The sequence below is a fragment of the Zalophus californianus genome, chromosome 9, assembly GCF_009762305.2.
Source record: "Zalophus californianus isolate mZalCal1 chromosome 9, mZalCal1.pri.v2, whole genome shotgun sequence".
Classification (NCBI taxonomy): Eukaryota; Metazoa; Chordata; class Mammalia; order Carnivora; family Otariidae; genus Zalophus; species Zalophus californianus.
In genome coordinates, this window is record NC_045603.1 from 112,175,014 (window position 1) to 112,194,689 (window position 19,676).

Consider the following 19,676-nt stretch of genomic DNA (forward strand, 5'->3'; position numbering starts at 1 on the left):
AGAGATACAGAATAAAGAAGTTGGAGACTAGTGGAACCCATCTAGGGCACCCAGAGTGAGTGACTGGGCTAGAACTTGGTCTATGCCATTAATTCCAGGCAGAGAAAAGCTTCCACATCTATTTTCCTCACAGGCTGGGGAATGAGGGAAAACCCCACTCATACTGAAAGTACGATAGAGGAGCACTACAGCATATGTACATTTCCCTGTGTGATTTTCCTACCTGCAGGTAATCTGTATACAAGATAACTCGCTTAGTAATAGTTCATTTCTTACACTCAAAATGGCTGCCTGCCTGTGTGGCATCCCAGTGACTCAGCCTGGGAGAGGGATACCAAATACAAGCAGGGCTTCAGCCCTGAGATCCCAGACTAAAGAGGAAAGCCCCTAGATTTATTAGTTGGTTAGTGGTAAAACAGCGTTGGCTTGGGAAAACCTATTGTTTCAGGCTACTGAGGCACTTCCTCCTATTTCCTCCCAATGTCTGTTCAGCACTTCTTTGTACTACCTTTTGAAAATGTCATCTTAGCAAAGAGTTCACTCAAGCACAGAAGGCCCTGGAAGGGACAGGAGCCCATGACACACCAGCATTGTAAAGGACCAGAGCTGGCATCAGCCCTCAGTTTTTAGAAACATATGGGAGGCATGGTGTCTGATCCTATCTTACTTAACTCGGGTAGGGAGAATGGGGTTCCTCTCCAGAAGCCCATGCTGGGGCAACTTACAAGGCAATCACCCTGTGGTGATGAGGAGCACAAGGGAGTCAACCCACGTGAAGTTCCCCCAAAGCAAAAAAACATTATTGTCACCCCTGCCCAGTAAAATTCAGACAGCTATGAACTCATTACTTAAAGCCACAAAGATGGTTGTGGTAAACACAGACAAACTATTGGGTTTAAGTAGACTGTTCTTTTGTGCCAAAAAAAAAAAAAAAAATCTTTTTTCCTCCTCCCCCACAAATCTGTTTATTACTAAAAAGCTTTGGAGCCTTGTGAATGGAGCTAGACCAATTTAAGCCTGGCTTTCCCCTGGGGCCCCTCCTTAGTATACTAAACTGAGGAGGAATTTGCCTGCTTTAGAAAAGGAGACCCACTTTCTGTACTGGCCACAGAGGAATGAAAAATGAAATTATTCAAAAGGAAAAGGGCCAAGAGAACCAAAAGAAGCCAAGAGGTAAGGGCAGGAGAAGAAATCCTCATCTCTCCCTCTTAGAGAGCTCTATTCTGACCAGACTCCCATGTCTATTCTGTCCTTGGCCCATGTCCCTCAAGTGCCCTGTAGAGGAGGGGTTCTCAAGCTTGAGTGTGCAAAAGGGTTCCCTTGGAACTCTACAACTGCAGTTCGAGAAGAAAGAGAATCTACTGTGGAGATCATGAGCCCAAGGACCAAGAAGGAGTTTGAAAGGCCTGTACCTGCATCACCAGTTCTAGGAATCTCGTTTGCCCAAAGACAAAGGGATAGTCACTAGGTAATAAAACTTCATAATACAGCAACGGACAGGAAAACAAAACAATAAATCAGCTTTAATGCACTCAAGATAACTTGGGGAAAGAAAAGGGCAAAACCACAATCAGGAAAGGGTCCAAATTAAGTGACAGGCTGAAGTTTAGTAAACTAGTCAAACCTGCCTAAGAGCAGCAAAAATTCCAGAGGAAAACAGGGCAATGGGGAAAGGAGAATCAGTGTGCAGGAAGCGGACCCCAAGTCAAAGTCTTAGCTCGTCTTGCCAGGGCTCTCTCCATCCTTCTGAAGTATTTCTTCCTGGTCAAAAACAAACTTTCACCTGGCTTTCAGATGATTATCGACCCCTGTGCAAAACCTCTCACATGAGTTTGTGACTAACTGTAGACCAACTGTATCTGGAGGGAAGATACACCAGAGAAAAACATACTTTATCTTACATTTCAAAAGACAGATTTGACAGAACATGCCGATGGAGGTGTCCACAGTGAAAGGACGTTTCTGGTGAGTTTTATTCATGTACTACCTTACTACAGTGTCAGGTGCCTCAAGGTCCAGAGCATTTAGCAGGGTCTTACCCCCTCCACCAGGCATCCAATAATGGATTCCTATTACAGATCCTAGGGATGAGCCTTCCACGAGACCCACTTTTGCTCTGGTTACTTTCTCCCATCTTTCTTTTCCTGGATGCCTAGCAAGGAAAGGAGGTTCTTTAAGATATTATCAGGAGCGGGGTGCCTGGGTGGCTCAGTCAGTTAAGCAACTGACTCTTAGTTTTGGCTCGAGTCATCATCTGTGGTCATGGGATGGAGCCCTGAATCTGGCTCTGCACTCAGCATGGAGTCTGCTTCAGATTATCTCTCCCTCTCCCTCCTGATCACTCTCTCTTTCTCTCTCTCTCCCTCTCTCAAATAAACAAACAAAATATTTTTAAAAAAGATATTTTCAGGGGTGCCTGGGTGGCTCAGTCGTTAAGCGTCTGCCTTCGGCTCAGGTCATGATCCCAGCGTCCTGGGATCGAGCCCTGCATCGGGCTCCCTGCTCTGCGGGAAGCCTGCTACTCCTTCCCCCACTGCCCCCTGCTTGTACTCCCTCTCTTGCTGTGTCTCTCTCTGTCAAATAAATAAATAAAATCTTTTTTAAAAAAAAATATTTTCAGGAGCCATGGGCATTTCCTCCTTATCCCATACAAATCTCAAGATACCTTTCAGGATTCAGCTTAGATGCCTCCATTTCCATGAGACCTTTCTCCAACTGTCTTACTTCTTCCTCAGCAAGGTTTCTGTCTCTTCAAATCATGCCAATTATCTAATTATAGATGACCACTATACTTAATTCTCAACCATGTAGGATTTGATTAGCCAGAACAGCAATAATATAATAATAAAAATAATCATTGTTATTATTTGAACATTTATAAACAATAAACAAAATTCCTCCAAATCAACAAAACTGTGTACCTATTAGAAGGCACCCACTGACTGGAACTACAGAATAACCTGTAGACATCACCACGGGTCTGTAGCTGTGTGGGGACAGTCCCATTCCATCACCCCTCAGATATGTACTTACTATATTGGTGCCTGAGGTGTCATTCTGCTAGCATTAATTCCAGGACCACACAAGTTGATGGAAAAACCATTAGTAAGTGACTGGACTGGTCATGTGCAGGAGCCAAGGTTAGAGGCAATTGAGCAATGACAATAGGAGGAAGGTGACACAGGAGAGAGGGCAGCAGGGACACTGCGGGGGGAGGGGGACTCCCTTCAAAGATCACTGGGCCCACTGAGATGACTTTAGAAAGAAGAAAGGACAGTTACTGAGGACACACTAGGACCATCTAGGTTCCATTTTAATATGGGGGAAGGCGTACAAAAATCTTGGCTAAAGAACAAATAACAGACCATTTTAATAGTACTAACCATTGGCCCATTTTATTTGTCAAGTAATTTATAGGAGAGTTTGTCATCCTGAACTATTATGCTTGTACTATTTTTGCACATTAGGATAATATCCATAGGATGGTGAATATTTTCCTAAATACTGAATTCTTCATGAACTACATGTTGGTAGCCTTCACTGAGTAATGGTATACTAAATGCATCCCAAAGTATAATTCAACTGTACATACCCTTTTATACTCCTCTTGATCAAGAGATATGTCTTTCATATGTTCATGCATTTTTTTTCCTCTAAAATGGGACTGTGGGTTTTTATCTTGTATGTTTTTAGTATTTCATAGGCATGAAGCCAGTGCTCAAACAATAGATTCTGAAAGACTGATAGGGGTACCAGTGGGCACAGGGCAGTTCATTCCCCCTGCGAGGGCTCTGGCAGTCAGCACGCCACCAGCTGCAGGAAGATGCTCACCATCAAAATAGCAACTGACGCGGGGACACATGAAGGAGAGGGAGCTAAAATAAGCACCTCAATCCTCCCCAGTGAGATCCAGAAACTCCACCACCCTGCTGTCCTTGGGGCTATCTTCCTAGGGGGACACGTTTCCCACTTGATGGGCTTTCTGCTGCTAGTTCGGTAGGTTTCCTATTACAGTATACATCCCATTACAGCAACAGGTCTTAAAAGGGAGCATGAGATCCTCTTATGTTTTCGAACATGCTCCTACAAAACCTTGGGAGGTGTTACGCTTCAAAATCCAAAGGATGTGGGTATTATCTAAAATCACAAGTGTAAAAATTAAGAGGCAGAATTCTCAATTTTACCTTCTGTCATATATTTTTTTCAAAATCTTTGGTGCCTTCTAGGACTTGCCTTGTAGCAACCACAAAATGCATAAACAAGCAGCAAATGAACATTGAAGAAAAAGTCAGCTTGCTATTTGATACTCACATGTACTTGTGAATTTGACCTTATATTGTTTATAGCACCCAAATATATACTGTGGGCCAAATATTTGCATCCCCTGAAGTTAATATGTTGAAGTTCTAGTCCCTAAGGTGATGGGTATTTGCTGTTGGGGCCTTTGGGAGGTGACTAGGTCATGAAGGTGGAGCCTTCATAATGGGATGAGTGTTTTTATAAGAACAAACAGTGAAAGCTTGCTTCTTCTCTGATCTCCACCATGTGAGGACACAGCAAGAAGGTGGCTGTCTGCAAACCAGGAAGAGGGCCCGCACAAGGCACCACACTGGCCACCACCTTGATCTTGCACTTGCTAGCCTCCAGACTGTGAGAAATAAGTGTCTAGCATTTAAGCTACCCAGTCTACAGTATTCTTGTTGCAACAGCCCAAATTAAGATATATAGTAAGAGCCAGACTTATATTTAGTAATTAAATACATATGTGTGTATGTGCCTATACACATGTACATACATATACACATACATATACATAATTATGTATATAATGACAAATGCTTGTGTTCCTGCTCTCGCTATCTCTCTCTGTCAAATAAATAAATACAAACCTTAAAAAAAAAGCACCATGACTTTCTCCAAGGTTCCAAGTCCTTAAACTTGAACAGTCTGAAAACCATCACCTGGGTGATGCACTCTAAAGGAAGCACTCTAGAGGTATAGCTGCCACAACAAAAAGAGAATTAAGACCCTTCACAGAACAAAGTGCTCACTGTTTCTCCTGTCAGAGGTAAATGGCGGCTTCCCAGGGGATTGCAGTGGGCTCAAAGCAACCACAATGTCATGATTCTCCTTTGGACTCCTAGACACTCACGGTCGACCCGTGTGATCAGAACTTGGTGAAGACAAATATTTTCTATCGCTCTCCACTGACCTCATATGTGCATGTTTTCACAAAAATAAAATGATTGTGCTAGATCTTGCTCTTTTTTTTCTAAATGAACAACAAACACCAAATAAAAAGCCTATTGATATGCAAGCTCCATCTGATAAGAAAACTATGCACTATGGGCTGGAGTTCACTCTCTGTATACTCTCTGCCCATAACCCCTCGTGATGGGGAGGGAAGTGATGGGTCCCGACTGACTCTGGGTCACAGTCTCATCCTGAAGTAATGTCTTCTGGGTGCATAGCACAGTGGTGGGTCTCAAGAGCTTCCAGTATGAGAAGCCCCTTTCTAATGTCAAATTTTTATTGTATCCACCCTCTGCCATCAGTTGCATGGTTAATAAGATAATGTCAAAAGGCTACTATGAACCTAGTGATGTGTCTCACAGATTTATATTTTAGAAGTCATAGTCACTTAGGAGCTATTTAAAGTAATAGGAGCTATTTAAAGTAATAGTGCTTCTGTTGATGGGAATGCAAATGGGTGCCACCACATGGAAAACAGTATGGAGGTCCTCAAAAAATTAAAATTAGAACTACCATATGATCCAGTAATTCCACTACTGGGTATTTACCCAAAGAATACAAAAACACTAATTCAAAAAGATATATGCTCCCCTATGTTTATTGCAGCTATACTGACAATAGCCAAGATAAGGAAGCAGCCCAAGTGTCCACTGTTAGATGAATGGATAAAGACGATGTGGTATACACACACACGCACGCACATGCACACGCACACACAGAAATATTACTCAGCCATAAAAAAGAATGAAAATTTGCCATTTACAAAAACATGGATGGTCTAGACAGTTTAATGCTGAATGAAATAAGTCAGAGAAAGACATACCATATGATTTCACTCATATGTGGATTTTAGGAAACAAAACAAAGAAAGAAAGACAAAAAAAAAAAAATAGAGAAACCAAAAACAGACTCTTAACTATGGAGAACAAACTGATGGTTTCCAGAGGGGAGGTGGGTGGGAGGATGGGTGAAATACGTGATGGGGATTATGATCACAATTATCTTGACTGACAAGCACCGATTAACATATAGAATTGTTGAATTACTATACTGTATACCTGAAACCAATATAGCAATGTATGTTAACTATACTGGATTTAAAATATAAACAGAAACATACACACACAAATTAATAATGCACATGTGAGGCATGATGTAGTCCACAGACAATGCTTACAATGACATAAATTCCTTCACCCCCTGTGATAAACCTGAAGCTCATGAGCAAAGCAGGGCTCTCTCAGAGCCGGGCACACACATGGGCAGGCCTAACCTGTCCCTGAGTGGGCACAGATGGACCTGCTTACTGGCTGTGTGCATGCTCACTGGTCCCTGGGACCACACACTCTAGCCCTGTGGTGTGGCCCCCAAACACAGAGGCAACGTAGTGGACTCCCACAAAGCGCAGGTCCTAAACGGGAAAGCCAGGTCAAGTCTGCTCCTTGGGGAGATGTCCACTCTTAAGAAGCATCAGGGGAGAAGTTGCTCAGACAGTGCTAAAAGAAACCATTTTTTTTAAAGGTTTATTTCTTTACGTTAGAGAGAGAGCATGAGTGGGAGAGGCAGAGAGAGAGAGGGAGAGAGAATCTCAAGCAGACTGCGCTGAGCAGGCAGGGCCCAACGCGGGGCTCGATCTCACAACCCTGAGATCATGACCTGAGCAGAAACCAAGAGTCAATTGCTTAACGACTGCACCACCCAGGCACCTCTAAAAGAAACCATTTTTGAATGGAGATAGCAACCAAAAGAATTAGGAAGAGGGAGAGCACTAAAGCTCTTGTGCTGGAACTTCTAACTAACCAAACTATGGTGAGCTCAACCCTTCCAACAGAGGAAGCAGGGATGTCTTCTCTGATTTCCCAGCGCACCTGGGAAATCACAACTTCCTCCTGAGCCTCCAAAAGTAAAAAAGCAAGCTAGACCAGAGAACTGATACCGCTTAAAAATGTGACCTGAGTCAACATGTGCAAGTATAAATCACACACATGAGGATAATCAGCAACTGAATATTACTCTGTATAATATCATAAAACTCTGATCCTCACTGTTAACAGAATTTTAATCATTCTTTGAACAGCATCTCATATCTGACAACCGTGAAAGTGTGATAAGTGTGTCAAAAACACCCGTTTTCAGAGTATTGGGGAGAAAGTTTAGTTAACAATAACAGCAGCTAATACTCATAAAGCACTCAGTATTTGCTAGGCACTGTTCTGAGCACTATCCATATATTAACCACTTCATCACCACCACTAGCTTCTATTAGTATCCCCATTCTACAGATCAAGAACTAAGGTGTAGAAAGGTTGTCCAAGGTCACACAGGTGGCTAGTAGCATTTCTGGCTCCAGAGTGCTCACTCTTATTCACTATGCTATGCAGCATCCCTCATTAGAAAACAATTTAAAAGCTTTAAGAAAGATAAAAACCTTTCACAAGATTCTACCCACTTCACAGTCAGTATCTCCACTGTGTTAAATCTAACACAGGTTAGTAGAAATTATTATAAATATTGCCATAAACATAATATAAATTATTATAAAATTTTAATAACATAGATTAGTTTCAGACTTCTCCTCCTAGGGCAGAGTGGATCTTCACCACTGTGAATGTTCAAACACCCGTCTGTATCCCACACCTGGGGGGTGACACCTTTACTGCCAGAAGAGAAACAAAAGGACCCCCTCCCCAGGTCCTGGGGTAAGGCTCAACCTGTCCTACAGGCATTTGTCATGCAGATGCCCCACGACCCTGCTACACTTGCGCCAAGGTCCCACGAAGGGTGCTCATTACCCTTGAGATCAGTTTAATTTTGTTTATGACAACCAGATCGGACAGATGCGAACTCAGCATCTGAGTGCACTCAGCATCTGAGTGCAGCATCAGGCCCCGTGTTAGGTGCAGAGAAGAAAGAAAAGAAACTCAGGCAACAGTGAAGAACTGAAACACTGTTAAATAAAAGTAATTTAAAGGTCCAAGTGGAAGAGACTGGAACACAAAATTGAAAGGATATAAAGAAAAGGGATAAATCCTGAGGTCCCTCTTCAAGGAAGAAAGCCTCTCAGACATTGGCACTTGAGCATGAAAAAGCAGCTCACGAAACCCTCCCCCCTTAGTGGTGGGAATAGAAAATGGCACAGCCACTCTGCAGATCAGTTTGGATGTTTTTCTTATAAAGTTTAAACATACATTTATCATCTTACCCAGCAATCCCGGTCCTACGTATTGACCCAAGAGAAAATGAAAACTTACGATCCCATAAAAACCCCTACATGAATCTTATGGGAGTTCTATTCATAATTACCCGAAACTGGACACAAGAGTCCTTTCATTGGTAAATGGATACACAAACTCTCTATCTACACAATGGAATACTACTCGGCAATGAAGGGGCAAATCACTGAACAACATGGTCGTATTTCAACTGCCTTAAACTGTGAGAGGAGCCAGACTCAAAAAGCTATAGACCGAATGATTCCATTTCTATGACGTTTGGAAAAGGCAGAACTGTAAGGACAGAAAACAGACCAGGGGTTGCCAGGGGTGAGAACTGAGTGGAGATATTGATTACAGGGGAGCATAAGAAACATTTTAGGGTGATGGAGATTTATATTTTCATCGTGGTGGTTGCACAACTGTACACACTTACCAAGACACGTCGCTGTATGCTTTTTAAAAGAGTGAATTTTAGGGTGTGTAAATTATATATCAATAAATCTGACTTTAAAAAAAAAAACAGCACTTAGCAATTATGCCAACAAAATTATCTCATGGAATGGGGCTATTCTTATCTTCTACAAGAATGTCAGCGAGATTAAATACGGTTATTCTTTACTACATTCACATTATAAAAGAGCTTCGTCTGATGGGAAACATAAGTCAAATTATAAGACCCTAATTAGTTTACATGTTAAGGCCTTTTATATAAACACTGTTTGCTTGACATAATCCACATCAAAGCATTTATCTGCTTCACAGATTATGTTCTTCAGCTGCCCTAAGATTTCTTTTTGTTTTTTAAAGATTATTTATTTATTTGAGAGAGAGAGAGAGAGGAAAAAAGAGAAAACATGAGCAGGGGAGAGGAGCAGACTCCCCATTGAGCAGGGAGCCCGACGGAAGGCTCAATCCCAGGACCCTGGAATCATGACCCGAGCCCAAGGCAGACACTTAATCGACTGAGTCACCCAAGTGCCCCCGACCTAAGATTTCTATGATGAGGAAGCTCTTTCTGAGTTTGCCGAAGCTGGATCTAACCTAAGAAGAGGCCAGGAACAGAAATGCACAACGGGATTAAGGCTGATGCCCACAAATTAGAATGAGGTGCAGTAGCAGGAAGGCCAGTGAAGCGAAGCTCCCACATTATGGGACTCTGTGCACGTCTCAGATCACATCTGTTTCATCTAAGACAAGATTCGTGCTTGCGATCCAAAACACAAGGAAAAGTTTAAGTTTTTTGATTGGCCTAACTGTAGCCTGCTAATATGTACAACGTCTTCCAGGAAGATATCACTCCCATATTTTCCATCTTTTCCTCCCTCTTTCTCCTAACTCAACAGCACAGAGCCTGATGAGAAATCAGATCAAAACACACTTGGGGATGCTGAGCATGGGGATCTCTGAAGACAACAGGCATAGACATGACTTTCAATCTGTTGCTGTTGGTGAGAAAATGTTTCAATCCAGTTGGAACCATCCAAATTTGAAACCATCTTATAAACTTAGTCTGCTTTTGGTTTTTTAAAGGTTTTACTCAAAAGAAATGAGCTCCCAAAAGTAACCATAACTTCTTCAGCTTCATCAGTAGCCAAGAGAAAAATGTCCTTTTAGGAGGGCCCAGAAATTATAGGGCCAGGAAGGGGACTTCGTAACTCCTTAGTGTCTCCTCTTGGTAACATTCTGGAAGTCCTTTCACGGTTTTCCAGATGTCTTCCTACATCATTATATCTCTTCGGATATATCCTTGGAAAGATCTGTTCTAAAACAATTCACTGTTTTGCTCTAAAAGATTTTCTTTTTTTTTACTCAAATCTCTGAATTTAGTTACTTTTCCCACAGTATCAGCTCTTAAAAGAGATTTTTTTTCTGGCTTGTTGCTTTAAGATGTCAAGATGCATTCTGCTTTTCTAATCTCGACTTAGGACTTCCTTCACATAGCCCCTCACTGTTACAATAACCAGATGTTTCTGCCTCTCTCCAGAAGACAGCAGCAGCGAGCCTTTAGGCCCTAGTCTCCCCCAAGGTCATCCGTTTAGATATTTACCTTATTTCTTCCCAATAGTTCCAGACAAATCTTCTCTATCTCTGTTTTTTAAGATCTCAGAGTTAAAACACACACATACCCACGCAATGTCAAATCCTCTGCCAAGAATGAATTAGTGTGGTTTTCTCTTTGGACTCATCCATAATGACCTAAAGATGTATTATATCTGGATTCTCAGAGGTCTGCTAAGTATTAACCACAACGATGTGAAATGTTAGAAAATTGGGTCAGTCTGTACCTCCATTATTAATCCAGTCTGCTATCACCTCTTGGTGAGATTCTATTAACACATTCTGAAACTGTCACTGACCCACTTGAGAAACTAATGAAACTTAAAAGCTCCCTCTCCAGAAATATTCCAAAACAAAATGGTGGCTATAATTGCCATTCTAGAACACGAGTCATCAAACTGCAGCCCATGGACTAGCTCAGGGCCACTGCCTATTTTTCTTAGTAAAGTTTTCTTGGAACGAAGCCCCACTCATTCATTTCCCTATTATTGATAGCTGTTTCCCTGCTACCATGCAAAGTTGAATAGTTTTGACGGGAACCCATAGAGCCCATAGAGCCTGAAATGTTTACTTCTGATCCTTTACAGAAAGTTTGTCTACCTAAGCTTTAAAACCAATGACTCTTAAGACAATGAGTGTAAACCCTACTCTGTGTGATGTTGCAAAGTTACTTGTCTAGATTATCATTTTCCTCAGTTAAAATTAAATGATAGAGTTACATGCAAAAGTGCCTAGTACAGTGCCTGAGATTCAGTAGGTCCCCTTCTACTGGCCAGCCACCTCCTTGTCCTTCAATTTCTGGTTCAAATGTCTCCTCCTGCAGTATTCTCCCTGCAGAGTTGAAAGCTCTCTCCTCTTAGCACCATAAGTTATCTTAACACTGAGTATCCCATATTCTCATTACTCACTTGCCTCTCTTCCCATCTAGAATGTGAATTCCTTTGGAGTAAGTGTCGTATCTTATTTACCTTTGTTTCTCCAGGGCCTGGAACACAGCAAAATCCTAGCAAAGATTTTTTTCAAAGAATGAGTAAAGAAATAAAAATCAACACTAGAAATATTCCGCATTCTAAAAGATGCCACGCAAAGATCATTAATAATATCATTAGTAAAAAATACCAAACTTTCCAAACTGAGTTTCATAAATAATGAGCACACTTTTTTTTGGTCACCAACTTAAGGTCACAACATGCTACATATTACAGCAGTTTTACCAAATAGGCGAGAAACGAGTTAACACTCCAATCATGTGTAGGTACAAAGTTCCTAGAACCCAAGAAAGAAATAATGACGACTCTCTCTTAAATCCAATGACTTAAAAATACATATTGCTACTCAAGCATCTCATATATTTTTAAAGATTTTATTTGAGAGAGAGAGAGAGAGAGAGCGAGCATGAGTCGGGGGAGGGGCACAGGGAGGAGAAGCAGGCTCCCCACTGAGCAGGAACCTGACTTAGGGCTCAATTCCAGGACCTGGAGATCATGACCTGAGCTGAAGGCAGACACTTAACCCAGGCACCCGTCAAGCCTCTCATCTTTAAATGGCAATATAAAGTATGATTTTCCTTGTCTATAACAAGAGCTTGAATTTAGATTTCTAATATTAGTGATATACTTTAGCATAAAATAATGTCTTTGAAAATATAGTCATTTTGGTTTTTCATGGATTTAGTTAAAAAACATCCATTCATTTGAAGATTCATGAGTCAGGCACTGAACGAGGCAGTGAAGATATAACAAGAAAGAAAGAAAGTTTTTGCCCTCACTCTAATAAAACAAATGAGCTTAAAGAGATCTTAGAATTAATTTTGACAAGCTTCTTCTTTGAGTTACTTATATTCCATTAGTTTTCCATTGTATGATATTCCATAAGTAACTAAAAGGGTCTCATGTTTCCAAAATAGAGACAGGTTTCCATATTGGATGGTTTCCTGTTGCTACTACAACAAATTACTGCATATTTGGTGACTTGAGACAACACAAATTCATTATCTTATAGTTCTAGAGGTTAGAAGCCTAAAGTGGGTCTCACTCAGCTAAAAATCAAGGTGTTGGCAGGGCTGCATTCCTCTGGGGGCTCTATGGAAAGAATCCATTTCTTTGCTCACCTGCATTCCTTAGCTTGTGGCCCCTTCCTCCATCTTTAAAGCAGCAAACACAGTGCAGACTTTATCACATGACATCACTCTGACACTGATTCTCCTGCCTTCCTCCTTCACTTCAGAGGACCCTGTGATTACATGGGACCCACTAGATCACCTATGGGAACCTTCCCATCTCTCAACACCAGTTGCCCAGCAACCTAATTCCTCTTTGCCATGTCACCCAACACAGTCATAGCTTTCAGGGATTAGGACATGAGCCATGATTCTTTAGGGAGCTGTGAGAGTCTTCTTACCACACGTAGCTTTGGAGCAGTCAGGTCAATGAGGCCAGGTCACATGTATGACCCAGCGTGAAACCTGGAACACCATCGCTCCTAGACGCCAGTCCTCCCACCTGCTGGAATGTCGCTCCTCCCCAGCACCTCCGAGAAGCACACAGCCTCTGGCCTTCCACGTGAGCCACCGTACAAAGTTGCCATTCCCATTCATCAAACGAGGTTCTATCCACCCTCTCAACTATTTTAATAATAAATCTAATGATTTTTCTCTGGTCTGCCCCGACCCCAAAATGGAGGGACAGCCATTCCCCCGTCTTCCGTCCCTCTATTCTAGTGAGGGATAAAACCCCCCTTTGCCCACGTGTGACACTAAGATTTGTTAATATAGTAAAAACGTATTCATCTCTGTCCTGTTGCTGTGTTACTTCTCCGTTACCACAATATACATTCATTCATTCATTGTTTTTGAAGTTCAGAGAACAGTGGGGCGCCTGGGTGGCTCAGTCGGTTAAGCGTCTGCCTTCGGCTCAGGTCATGATCTCAGGGTCCTGGGATCGAGCCCTGCATCGGGCTCCCTGCTCAGCGGGGAGCCTGCTTCTCCCTCTCCCTCTGCCCCCGCTGCTCCCCCTGCCTGTGCTCTGTGTGTGTGTCAAATAAATAAATAAAATATCAAAAAAAAGTAAAGTTTAAAGTTCAAAGAACAGCAGGGTGTGTGTGTGTGGATGTACGTGTGCATGTGCATGCCATAAACCCCTTGAGAGCAAAGACTGCCTAACTTGCTAAACACAAATACTTAGTAGACACTTAGTCAGCTAAGCAAAGACTAAGCAGTCTCTGCCCATGACAGTGAAAAAAAAGGCATGTTTCTGGCATCTTATAGAGATTTCCTGTAGAGATTTCCTGTCATAGAAGGTAAGTGGAAAGAACCAGGTGGTGTGGCTGGCTCAAATGGGGCAAGGGAGGCCATTCTGGGCCCTGAGATGTCACCTTAAGGGGCCACAGCCGCTGGCTCTTCGGACACTGGCTGGGGGAAGTCAGAGCCAGCTCTTCTGTTTTTGACAACAGCATTTGGCCACACAGAGGGCTCCATTCCAGCTGGCATCCACCTAGGATGGAGTGCCCATTTGGCTGTATGGAGCAGATTTTCCAACTCTGTTTTCCTATCGGCACACAGTTGTGACCCTTGGGTATTGGAAGCATCTACTGGGAATCAGATCTAGTCACTTGTACAGGAGTTCATCCCAGGTCATCAGAACCTGTTTGTCCACTAGGCTAGAGATCACTCACCTTAAGAGTACTTCAGAACAAAGGTTTATAAAATACTTGATCAACTGGGTGTTTAACAACTGCTATTTAACTGTGATCATTTTTACAATTTCAAAGTTAACAAATGCAACCTTGAGAGACTGAATTGTACTGACCCTCTCTTTATGTGTCTCAGCCATCCAGCAACCTATTCCACAAATTCTCCCTCTTCCTTTCTCCCCCTCAGCTCAGCTGCCGCCCTGAGGACACAGATGTCAAAAAGTGCGTTCACTTCCCACCTCCTAGGCACGTTTCTAGGCATGAGAAGTGAAAACTGCTGGAAGATTTCCATTTCCTTTGCTCCTTTTCTCTGCCAGGCACCGCAAAATCCCCAAACCAAAGAAATTCTATCAGGGGAACCAGGCTTGCCCAGCCCCATATGCTTAGTGTCGCTATAAGCGACACCTGGGACATAGTTTCACTGGCTATTTCTGGTCAGCGGCCCAGATTCCATGAAGACAGATGGAAAAGAACTGCCTTTCCCATTCGAACAACATTCCCATTGTTACCTGTGCTCTCGGGTAAAATCTGCCAGAAGCTCACCCATGCTTGCTGCCCCCACCCACCTTCATTTCTTAACACTCTACCTTCAATCCAGAGAACCCCAAAATGCGCAAGCAAGAAGACACCCCGGAGATCATCCTGCCTCCACCACTCAGTCTATGGGTGAAGACATGCTTATAAGAAACAGGTTAACGCCACTGGAAAGGCTTTAGTCTTCATACTGGGACAGATCCCCATTGTGAAGCCGAAGTCTGCCCTGTATGGAAGACCACAGGTGTAGGATCTTGCTGGAGCTCTGCATTTGCGTATGACAGATGTATGGCGGAGGGAAGCTAGAGGAGTTATGTCCAGCACAATGTAGCAATGCTAACCTGGAGTACAGAGAACAAGATTTTGTCCGAGCAGAAATAATTAAATGTAGTAGAAGAAGCCTCAAGAGCTTGGTGAATGTTGAGACACCAGCACCCTCTGTGCCCTCCTTTACTCCTCCTGTGGTTCTCCCACATTTTAGGATGAAGGGACCATGAAGCTGAATGCATGGCCACCTCCTGGCTGTGGTGTGCTTGTAGCAGCCCACGTGCAAAATCAAAAATCCTGGGTTTGCAGCTGTTTGTAGGCAACAGAGGGATTCTCTTGCTCTGCTGACTTTTCCTGGATTCTCAAATGTAGTGGCAACTACATATCCTTGTGAAAATAGAAGCAGCTACCGAAGCCATGCTTTAAGAAAGAGTGGCAACCTCAATCTACATGCTCTATTCCTCTCTGCATTCCTAAAAAAAGTTGGGACTTTTTTATTAAATATTTTATTAGAAAAACAATAACCTAAAATAAGAAGCATTGGGTATAGGTTGGAAGGTTTAAGGACGCGTGAGGAGAAATCCAGACATTTTCTAAACAACTGTGTGTTAGGTGCACTGCTACAGGCCAGGGGTCCAGACCCACCTTTATAGAAGTCTGTTACCTGAGGAGATCAGCTTCTAAAACACACAGTCTGGCCCATGCTGTAACATGGGTTTTGTCCAGTGGGACCCAGAAGACCTCTTCTACCTCCAACAAGTGCACCTGACCCAGCTGGCTTCTTGGAGGAGGGTCCTGAATGACCCCTTTAGGGATCGGTTAGGTTCATCCCATTGGGAAGGAAGGGGAAATGCATCTCAGGTAGTAGGAACAGCATGTACAAGGCTACAAGGTTGAAACTGAGCCTGGTACTTCCAGAAGGTGGATAGTAATTATGCATTACTAATTACTAAAACATGGCACGAGGCGGGGGATGGAAGCCTGCATCCGAAGGCCCCCTATGCCAGGCTGAGACTCTAGATGTTAGCCCTGGGGTTACAGCCAAAGATTCCAGCTGTAACAAGTACCCCAGGCATTTCAGAAGGGTGACGGAGTTCCATGCAAGATCAAGAACAGCAAAACAAGGGGGAGGGATTAGAAGGTGGTTGCAGATGAGGCTCCCGGCTGGGCCAGCATGCCAAGACATTACCTGCTGGGCTCCCCCACCGGAGCTGTCACAGGGCAGGAGGTGAGGGCTGAGAGATGCGCAGAGCACCACAGGGCTGGAAGGAGGTGAGCTCTGTGGAGGTGGAGCAGGCAGGGAATAGGATTTTGACCGGTAACACCAGAAAGGGGATGGCACGGGGAGAATGGAACTGGTGGAGTCCAGCAGCATGGCTGTAAGAGGACAGGCTGCAGGGTGAGACTTCGGGCACATGCAGGAGGGCAGGGAAGACAGGCTGGCAGCAAGTGTGTGACACAGAATGACAGCTCCATAAGCACTTAGTGATGAGGAGATGGACTCTAGCTACCTCAGCACAAACATGCAAAGGCAGGACAATTTCGAAAGTCAGAATGGCATCTGTGCATGACAGACAGACAGAAACAGAGAGAAAGGGAAAAGAAGAAGACAAGGAGCTATGGTTTCATTAAATGAACATCTCATGATTGTCTCAAAATCACTCATCAGCTGACCGAAAGGTAACTACTATTGTGCTTTAAAGTTAAAATCCTTGCACCTAAAATTTCCTTTCCGGATAATTTCACTCAGTTTCAAGGCTCTGGAAAAGTCTGCCTACCTCCTTCTTCCCTGTGATCACCTGGGAGTGGAAGCCAAAAACCAAAACTTACCCTCAGGGCACCTACTCAAAGATATTATTAGATCATCAGAATTGGATTTGATTCTTCCATCAGCCAGACTTCATAGCTGCTATAAATCAAATTGTATGCATTGCAATAAAGCTTCTCCTCTCTGTGCTCCTTTGAGCTCATCCATTTACTTAAACAGAGGCAGGGCTTCTTAGATAGGCCAGACGTTCTGCCTCCAAGTGACTTACCACACACTTCCTCTCAGACTTGACCAGAGGGGAAGACTCGGTTGTGACAACCAGCACACGCCCTTCCTGCTGTCCCCCCACCCCCGCCCTGCAGACCATCAGAGAGATTTCCTGGGAGGGACGGGTGAACCCAACAAGTAAAAAACTCTTGCCATGGACACCAATGCTGGTCTTGGCTTTTGCATTTCTTCCATGTCTATTTGGGAAGAATCTCTGATGCTTTAAGTAGATAGCTTAACCTATGGTCCTCGATATAGTGACCATACAACACACTCCCTCTCACCTTCCATGAGAGAGGACCAAGGGTGGGTTATCACAGCCTACAAACCGCTGGTCAGGGAACACAACTGCTGTGTCAGTCCACCAAGAAATTCATGGATGAAGGGACTAGTCCTACCTCCAAGGAACTTTTGATTTGGTCAGGGAGACGCATTTATTACATCATTAAGTCAACGTTTATTGAACACCTACAGTGTACCAGGCACTGTTCTAGGCTCTTGGCAGTAAGTAGCCAATGAAACAAAAAGAAATCCTTTGCCTCATGGAGCTAACATTCCCGTGCTAAATGAGGACACAACTTTTCAACACATAATTAACAAAAGGAACTAAACCAGTGGCATAAGGTAAGGACAAAGTGATGCTGCATTTAGAAGGAAGGAGGAGGAAATGCATCTTGTTGGAATAAGGGAGGCTCCATGAGGAAACAGGAGCCTAGAAACTTCATTAAAACTCAAATATGCCTCTACAGGCTCAAGTATATATTATCTCCAGGCATGGTGATGGAACATACAGATATTTTCAAAAAAGGTTACCACATCGTGCTTTATCTCGTGCTTGATGACTATTCTGCTGCTGTCCCCTTGGAATGGCAAGGAGGCTTGGCTATGGGAGGGAGACACTAGGGTTTCAAGAGGGCCAGAGCAGGTGGGGTTCAAAAGTCATGTTAAGTTCCTCCTAACACTCAGGTTTATAATCAACTCATGGTTATCTTATCCCTCCCAACCCAGTAAAACACATACCGCCCACTTCAGACAGCTTTTTATCACATTTTCCCCCTGCGTAGCTCCCAATTATCAGGTGAAATCCGATTCACCTGCACTAAGACCTCTCCTGGGAGCCAAATGCAGCGTGCTCTTTGCCTTGCCAGGCCCTCTCCCTCAGAGGCACTCTGCTCTGAAAGCACCCTGAGCACCTCACCACCGTGAAAAGTACATGCACAAAACCATCCTCTCTCCAGACCGCCCTCCAAGAGCATGAGGGCTAAGAGTGAGCCATTCAGGAAATATGCTTGAGAATGAGGATTTAAAGAAAGGTACCTCCAAAGCAGGATGATAAATGCACCAGAAATTCCAGGTGCAATAATGAAGTTGAATACTTTTGCTTAATTTTTTAAATGTGTGAAAAGAAAATAAACAAAACAAACACTTCACTTCCTCTGGGCCATCAGTTGAAAAATTGTAGGATCAATCCCCTTTGGTTTGAATAAGCCTAGAAAACCTTCTTCCCAATTCAGCCAGGCTCCCCTTCCAAAACGTCTCATCAGATGGGTGTGCAGTTTCTACTGAAATATCTCCATCAGTGAAGACCTGAAGGCAAGCAACCTGTTCATTAGACAGTCAGGGGTTTCAAAAATTCTCCAGATGTTTCCCCTCTTTTTTTTTTTTTTTAGAGAACAAAGGGGTGGGGCAGAGGGAGAGAGAGAATCTTAAGCAGGCTCACACCCAGAGCAGAGCCTGTTGTGGTGCTCGATCTCACAATGCTGAGATCATGACCTGAGTTGAAAACAAGAGTCAGACAACTTAATCGACTGAGCCACCCAGGCACCCCTCCAGATGTCTCTTTATATCCTCAACCCATTGGCCCTAGGACCGATATGACTAAAAAAGTAGATCAGTATGAATTTAAACATGTTGTAAATCCAATCATTAAGTAGAATAATTTTGAGAAGATAGGATGAATAAAATGAGAATTGGCAAGCAGGAATTGTGATTGTCCCTAAGAACACAAAAGCCTGAGAGAGAACGAGTCTCATCAGGGTGAAGCAATCACTTGTCATGGGGCTTCAAGGAGCTGGGACCGGGATAGGGGCTAAGGCAGCTGGTTATTATGTTTTATCAAATTTATGTGTGATTAAAATTAGTCCCTGTACTTTAGCAATCATTTATAACACATCTTGGAAATTCCAACATTCTCTCTCTGCGTGTGGAGCTATGGCACAGAATGGCCACGGGACACGTGCAGTCTAAGGAAAGGAGTAAATGCTCAGCTGGGTCACACCTTCATCCTCAGGTATGCCTATCTGGAAAAGCTGACTTAAGAAGATGCGCGAAGTTTTTGTTTGTGTGCTTGTTTTTGAATCACTTATCTAACTCAGAACAGTACCAGTTATTTTTTGTGTGTGAGAGAGAATATCTACAATTCTCAGTTTTTTGTTTGCTGCTTTTGCAGTTGACCTACACACCAATACTGCAAACACATCCTGAAATCATCAATAATTACCTTTTATTGTGGTACTCGAAATTCAAAAAGAATTCACCATTCCTTCTGGTCTCCAATGTACCTAAACTAAGGTGGGGGGGTTAGTTCTAAAAATTATAAGATGTCATTTCCAAAACTGAGAAAT

The 19,676-nt window shown here is 43.2% G+C and overlaps 1 protein-coding gene across 3 annotated transcripts in view; it reads right to left on the bottom strand.

Annotated features, from left to right (window-relative positions):
- Positions 1-19,676, bottom strand: part of SVIL (supervillin) — a 229,754-nt gene that overhangs the window by 170,731 nt on the left and 39,347 nt on the right. The window lies entirely within an intron of this gene.